This window comes from Gossypium arboreum, chromosome 6 (genome assembly GCF_025698485.1).
Source record: "Gossypium arboreum isolate Shixiya-1 chromosome 6, ASM2569848v2, whole genome shotgun sequence".
NCBI lineage: Eukaryota > Viridiplantae > Streptophyta > Magnoliopsida > Malvales > Malvaceae > Gossypium > Gossypium arboreum.
The window spans coordinates 104953926-104961954 of record NC_069075.1 but is presented as its reverse complement, the minus strand read 5'-3'; the positions used below and the strand labels follow the sequence as shown (position 1 = coordinate 104961954).

Below are 8029 nucleotides of genomic sequence, written 5' to 3'. Positions count from 1 at the left end.
AAACAAACCCTTAATTTTTAGGCTAGATAATAAAAAGAAAGTTAATACTACTACTTTTGGTTCGTTTGGGTTCGACAATCCGGTCTTGCCATAAGCTATACTACTATATCAAGTTTTTGGCGCCGTTGTCGGGAACTAAGATATTAGGAACACTCGATTTTTATTACTTTAGCCATTTTATTTATTGCAATTTAAAATTTTATTTTATTTTCTAATTTTTTGTTTACTCGCTTCTGGTAGGTTTTTTATAGTGCATGACTAGAAGAAACCTGTCGGGACCATTTCTTTTTGATAGTGAGATCGATCGCACAGCTCGCAGAAATTGAAGAGAAATAAGGCGAAGCCTAAGATACACAGAGGAAGAGCAAGAGGACAACATTCACACTACAACCGAGGAGATGGCTGAAAATTAGGAAAATCCGCTACCTCATGCGATTGCTGTTGACCCAGTAAATCAGAATCCTGCTCCACGCACTATGTATGATTATGCTAAACCTACTTTAACAGGAACTGAGTCAAGTGTAGTTAGGCCTGCTGTTGCTGCAAATAATTTTGAACTAAAACCTAACACAATTCAAATGATCCAACAGTTTGTTCAGTTTGATGGTTTGCAGGACGAGGACCCAAACGCTCATGTGGCAAATTTCCTAGAGTTTTGCGACACTTTTAAAATCAATGGCATTTCTGTGATGCCATTCGCCTTCGGTTGTTTCCCTTTTCATTGAGGAACAAAGCTAAACAGTGGTTGAACTCGTTACCACGAGGGTCAATCACTACTTGGGAACAAATGACCGAAAAGTTTTTACTTAAATATTTTCCACCGGCTAAAATGGCTAAGTTAAGGAATGACATCACTTCTTTTGTGTAGATGGATCTAGAGACACTCTATGATGCATGGGAGAGATACAAGGACCTCTTGAGAAGATGCCCTTACCATGGGCTACTGTTATGGTTGCAGGTTCAAACATTTCACAATGGCCTGAATCCTTCGGCTAGACAGATGATTAACGCAGCTGCTGGTGGGACTATCAATAACAAAACACCTGAAGTGGCTTACGAATTTATTGAAGAGATGTCACTGAATAACGATCAGTGGCAAGTCATGAGAACAAAGCTGACGAAAGCAGCAGGTGTTTTCAACCTCGATTCGGTTATTATGCTATCTAACCGGGTAGAACTCTTAAATTAAAAGATTGACAGTTTGTGTGGTTCTACTCAGGTACATCCAGTGATGAGGTGCGATTCAAATGGAGGAAGAGCATACACAGAATATCAACCTTTCAACCCTAGCACTGAGGACGAACAAGTTCAATATATGGGTAATAATTCTAGGTCTCACCCATATAGTAACACATAATGCAGGTTGGAGGAACCATCGTAACTTCTTGTGGGGTGGTTAAGGGAATCAAAGGCCATAACATCCTCCGGGTTTTCAACAACCACCTTACCAACAGGAAAAGAAGCCAAACCTTGAGGAGATGCTAACAAAGTTTATCTCAGTGTCAGAAACTCACTTTCAGAATACTGAAACAGTACTTAAGAATCAAAAAGCGTCTATCTAAGGGCTTGAAACTCAAATAGGCCAACTCACCAAATTGATTTCTGAACGACCACAAGGTAGCTTGCCGAGTAACATTGAATCTAACCTAAGGGAGCAACTCAATACAATTACCATTCAAGATGAGGAAGGGTTAGTCGAACCTGAACTAGAACTGAGGCAAGGACTTGTGGGAAGTAAAAGTAAAGGTGAGATGGACCACAGTGAACAAAAACTGGTAAGTAAAGATTACAAACCTCATGTGCCATACCCCAATGCAACAAAGAAAGACCGCACGAACGAACAAGTTGGTAAATTTCTTAAACTTTTAAAGAAATTACATATTAACTTACCGTTTATTGAAGCTCTTTCACAGATGCCAAACGCAGTCAAATTCTTAAAGGAGCCTTTAACAAATAAGCAGAAGTTGATGAGGCGTCGCATGTGGAGTTAAATGCAGTTTGCTCAGCCATACTATATGTGACACCCTTAATTTGACCCTAGTCGAAAGTGGTTTTGGAACCCCAAAACCGAGTCACAAAAATAATTAGATGTTATATTCTGTGCTTATTGTATGTGGAATTTGTATGTGTGAATATTCCGTGCCTTGATTTTATCAATTAGGTGTTAATTTATAAGAAAGGACCCATGTGATAAGACTTGAAAATGTGATAGGTGAAATTTAAAGTGGCCAAATAATGCATGAGTTATTGACATGAGGGACTTGCATGTCAAATGGACCACTTTAATTTAGTGGCCGCCATAATGATGGTTGATAGATATTATATGCATTTTATTTTAGCATGATAATAGTTAATGGCTTTATATTATGAAAGAAAGAATAATTAAAAGAAGGAAAGAGTGATAGAAACAAGGTATGTTCATCTTTCTTTTCCCCATTGCCGTAACTAGTGAAAGAAAAAAGAAGAAGAAGCCAAGGCATTCGCCATGGTTATTGCATAAATCAAAGGTATGTTAATGTGATTTTTATGTAATTGTTTATGAAATTAAATTGATAAGTGTATTGTATAGTTAACCCATGGTTTAAATTCATGAATTATTGAACATATGTGCATTGGGCAATTTCTTAAATTGTGATAATTTGATAGCTTTTGGAAGGTGTTGTTTAGATGTTAAATTTGCTTGTATAATGGCCGAATGAGTGTAATGTTAATGAATTGATGGAGTTGTGAGTGTATAAATTTCCTTAGTTGAGGCAAAGCATGTATTCGGCCATGTGAGTAAAATGTTAGATTTTGAACTTTTGAAGTTTTAAATTATAAATGGTTATTAGATGAGCACTAAGCTTGTTAATCTTTGTTTGTGAAGTTGTCAATTGATATCTTAATTAGGGAATTGAATATTGTTTATAATTTGAGGTTATTGAAAGTCGAATTAGATGATAAATAACGATCGGCTATTGTGTTTATATGAATATATATATATATATATATATATATATATATGCTGAATGTAGTCTTGGATAAGTAAATTTTGATGTATTAGATTGGTAACATGGTTTTGCCGATTGTGAAAATGTGATAAAGGTGCCAAGAAATAATTTAGTAAAGTAAATTGAAATGAAGTTTTGCTGAATGTGTTTATTGGTGTGTGAAAATTTGAATTGTAACGTTAAATCGTTAGTATGTGTTCTATGATTTCTGAATGTGAATTAAGGTAAATAATGTGGAGAAGGGTGAGTTGAGTTGTAAAATTTATGTATATGAATTAGTGGTTAATGGACAATCGGTCAAAGTGGTTAATATGCATTTGTATTTGTTATAATGGCCGATTGTAATCAAGAATAAAGATGTGAATGAATGGTTGTTAATGAGTTGTCGATGTTTCTTATTAAGAAAAATTATTAATGTTTGAATCTAAATAAATTAGTTAAGTAATTAAACAAACCAATTTATTTTACCTAGCTCAAGAGCGAAAGGAACTTAACTCGGAAAAGGAAAAGCGAAACAAATGGAATAGTCGATTCGTAGTTGTCGGCGACATTTAAGGTAAGTTCTTAAGTATTTGAGTTTGATTCCTTTGTAAGTCTTAAGTTTTAAAACGGGATGAATATGAATTATGTATATACGTTAAGGTCAATGACTTTTCTAAATGACGGCATATATGATAGTATGTTTTAAATATGTGAATGAGAACTTTACGGAGTAAATTGTATAAATCTGCTAGGGACAGCAGCAGTAGCGTGTTTTGGAAAAATTACCATAAATTGTGGGAGTTGAGTTAAAAGCTGGATAAATTATGTAATTAAAGCTTGATGCGTCTAGTTTCGTATAAAAGAAATCGTGTAAGTAAAGGGGTTGCCGATAATGAGATTTTCAAAGTTGGGTGAGACAGAGTCAGAATGGCTCCGAAATCCTCTGTTCAGTATTTGGACAATCATTCTAAATCGTACAAAAATGATTATAAGATAAAATTTTATGCTTAGACTCCTTAATGAGTCTAGTTTCAAAAAAAATAAACGAAAACATATTTTGAATTCTGTACAATGAGAAATTAAATTCTTAGTGAAGAGTAGTCAGAGTAGTCAAGCAGTAAAATAGGGGAAACTTTAAGAAAAATCTGGTATTGATTGGCCAAACCAAAAATTCTGAAAATTTTGTGGATAGAGGATATACGAGTCTATTTTCAGGGAAAATTAACGGCACATAATTTGGAATTTCGTAGCCCTAGTTACAAATAATTTAACGACTGTTGCTCAGGAAAACAGCTTGTAGAGAAATTGTGGTCATGTTGTAAACATGGATAAAACTTGTTTTAGTTTCTCATAAGCTATTGATTAAACTCATACGTGAATTCTAAATTGTGGTGTTATAAAATGATATATGAGTGTTAGATGGATCTTTGATATTAAAATTTGTGAAATTGTAAGTTTATAAGTATTCGAATATGAAATGATAGTATGGCTTGAAATTGAATTACTCATCGGAAAATGATAGATGTAGATTCAGCCAAGACAAAGTGTATACATGAAAGTATATGTGGTATGTGAAGTATATTTGGATAATTGTGATGTGAATACATGAAAATTTATATTTTGATTTAGGAATTTATGTGATGAATGTGAATGTGTATATATGAGATAAGGCCGAATGGCCAATGTGATGAATGTGAACATGCGTATGTGTGATAAGGCCGAATGGCAAATGTGATGAATGTGAACCTGTATATATATGCGTGATAAGGCCGAATAGCCAATGTGATGAATGTGAACATGCATATATGAGATAAGGCCGAATGGCCAATGTGATGAATGTGAACATCTATATATGTGATAAGGCCGAATGGCCAATGTGATGAATGTGAACATGCGTATGTGTGATAAGGCCGAATGGCCAATGTGATGAATGTGAACATGCGTATGTGTGATAAGGCCGAATGGCCAATGTGATGAATGTGAACATGCATATATGAGATAAGGCCGAATGGCCAATGTGATGAATGTGAACATGTATATATGTGGTAAGGCCGAATGGCTAATGCGAAATGTGTATGAGATAGATATGAGGTAAAGCCGAATGGCTAATGCGAAACGTGTATGAGATGGATATGTGGTAAAGCCAAATGGCTAATGTGAGATATGTATGAGATGTGTATATATATATTGTGGCCAAATGACAAACGGTGGAGGGTGTGTTTTATTAGATATTTGATAAGGTAAATGAATTACAAATATGATAGTCGATGTGAATGTTGTAACATGTGAATAAATATGCATGAAACTCTATGATGTAAACCTGGGATTAAAGACCAGATGACCATATGTGGTGACTATGTTTGGGTTAAGACCCGCTGACTTCGTGTGGAGATTTCATCTGAGCTAAAGGTCCCGCTGATAATCCGAGTAGAGTTTAAAGCTATAAGACTTCGCAATAAGAATTACTTATAAATTTATTCAATGCGAAAGGATAAACAGGTATGTACTCCAAGATTATATGTGAGCTTGATTTGAACTAAATCATAAGATAGTTATGTGATGCATACGTGAGCAATCTATGAGACTATTCCTATGACTATGTGACATCGGATCGGCGTGAGAGGTTATGTGAAATTATACAATATATCTATGTCACATGAGCTCACTTTCATGTGAAAGTTTATCTCTTTCGTATATGATGAGATGTGCATATTCGGTAGAGGGATGGTATGCCCAAGGAAGAGTGAAATAAAAATACGAACAACTATGTTATAATTTGATTGTTATCTGTTGACACTGCTTAAAACTTACTAAGCATTGTAATGCTTACTCCGTTTACTTTGTTTCCTCTGTTTTATAGATCTCATTTGGAAGCTACAGACTTGGGGATCGTCAGCAATTAGTCACACTATCATTATCAACTACTTGTTACTGTTACGTTTTGAATTATTTTATGGCATGTAAAGAATAGACCAGTGGCTGAAGAATATTTTGGTTAATGTATATAAGCCATGCGAAAATGGCATCTTTTAAATGTGTACTCATAGAAGTTTAAATTGTATTCCTAGCTGTCTTTAGTATTTACCCAAAGGAATGCTCCTTATTTCAAAAAAAAAAAAATTTACTGTATTGATATGAGTTTCAAGTCCGGTAATGCCCCTTTACCTATTCCAGCGACGGACACGGATAGGGGTGTTACACTATAGAATAAGCTGGTCAACAAATTAAAAGATCTAGGGAGTTTTACGATTCCTTGTGTAATTGATGGCTTAGATGTTAATAATGCTTTGGCTAATTTAAGGGCTAATATCAATGTCATGCCTTATAAAATGTTTAAACAACTAGGTCTTGGGAAACCCAAACAAACTAAGATGAGCATTCAGCTCGCAGACAAAACAATCAGATTTCTCAGGGGTATTATTGAAGATGTACTCGTTAAAATTCACAAATTCATATTCCCATTTTGTTGTTCTAGACATAGAAAGGGATAGTGGCGTGCCTTTAATTTTAGGAAGGCCCTTTTTAGCAACTGCCAGAACTATAATCGATGTTGGCACAGGTGAACTCACACTTCGTGTGGGGAGGAAACAATCACTCTTTAAGCTCGTAATTCAAGTAACACATCAAAGAACGAGGGTGATTGTATAAATCGTACTACTAATACTGATCATGTGGTGAAACCTTCGTTGCAGGAAATACTTTCGAAAAGCATACATGAGCCTTGTTCAAATAACAACAAAGAACCCATCTATGGAAAATAAAGGTTTCAAGTCGAGGAACTAGATGAATGGCGGACACAGAAATCGAGAGCACACGATAGACCAAAACCACATCATGACGAGCTCAATATTTCACCAACTCAACTTAAGGTTGGAGAGAAAGTACTATTAGATGTAGCAGACCCTCGGATTTCCACCTTTGAACCTAATGGAGCAATCCCTCTTACGATACTCAGCATTTTTCCATACAGTACAGTTGAGGTAATTCATCCCAAATTTGGCACTTTTAAGGTAAATAGTACTTGTTTAAAACCTTATTTTGATGAAATTGATAGCAGGGATGAAGAGTGTAAACTCCTCGCACCACCATGATCACGCAAAAGAGAGGTAAGTCATAGACTCTAAATAAACGCTTCTCGGGAGGCTACCCTATCACTAACAATATTGATTTCTTTAGAATTTTAGTTTTTAACATCTAATCACTACCTGAGTCCTTAAAACACAGGTTTTCTAATCAACACGGCCAGGCTTACGGGCGTGCCTTATGCCGTGCTCACACCACGGGCGGAGACATAACCGTGCAATACGGCTGTGTGAAAATAGGGTACAATTTTTCCCTAACACGGGATGTGATAAGCTGCCACAGCCTTACGACGTGGCCGTGGGTGAATCTGTCAAAACAACACAGGCGTACGACACGCCCATGGCTAGAGGCCATGGTTGAAACTGAGAAAACAACACGGGTGTGCGACACACCCGTGTCCAACACCTGTGCTCAAGACTGATAAAACAACACGGGCGTACGCCTATATACATGGGTGTGAGAGAATCGAATGAAGTAGGACACAGCCTTGCGACACGGCCGTGTGCACCAACACATCTAAAGGACACGGGCGTGGGATGAATTTTAGATGTGCTCAAATTTGAAAATCACAATAAAAACGGGCTGAAATAAGGGCACATGGGCGTGCCCCACGGCCGTGTGCCCCAAAATCTATATAAACCCCTCACTATTCATCACCCCTTACCCAAATTCCCTAACCCTAGCCGCCGCAACTCTTCCCCACGCCCTCCTTACCACTCCCGTATGCCGATCACAGCATCACTATCGACGACCCAAGACCCTCCCTTTACCAAGCTATTGCATTTGTTCATTCTTTCCTCTTCATTTTGTTTACTAATTTGATTTTTCTTGTTTTATTTTGACTGTTAATCTTCATAGTTATAATAATAGCCATGCTTATGCTCTTTGTTTCTTGCTATTCTAGTTGATGGATTATGGTACATTCATTCTTGTGTTGCCATGGACTTCAATCTATTTCCCATATTATCATTCCC

General features: G+C 36.4%; 1 non-coding gene across 1 annotated transcript; it reads right to left on the bottom strand.

Annotated features, from left to right (window-relative positions):
- Positions 1 to 835: 835 nt before the first annotated feature.
- Positions 836 to 942, bottom strand: LOC128294256 (small nucleolar RNA R71). Its single transcript, XR_008284570.1, has one exon. It is a non-coding gene; the product is annotated as a small nucleolar RNA R71 (small nucleolar RNA).
- Between the last annotated feature and the right edge of the window lie 7087 nt (positions 943 to 8029).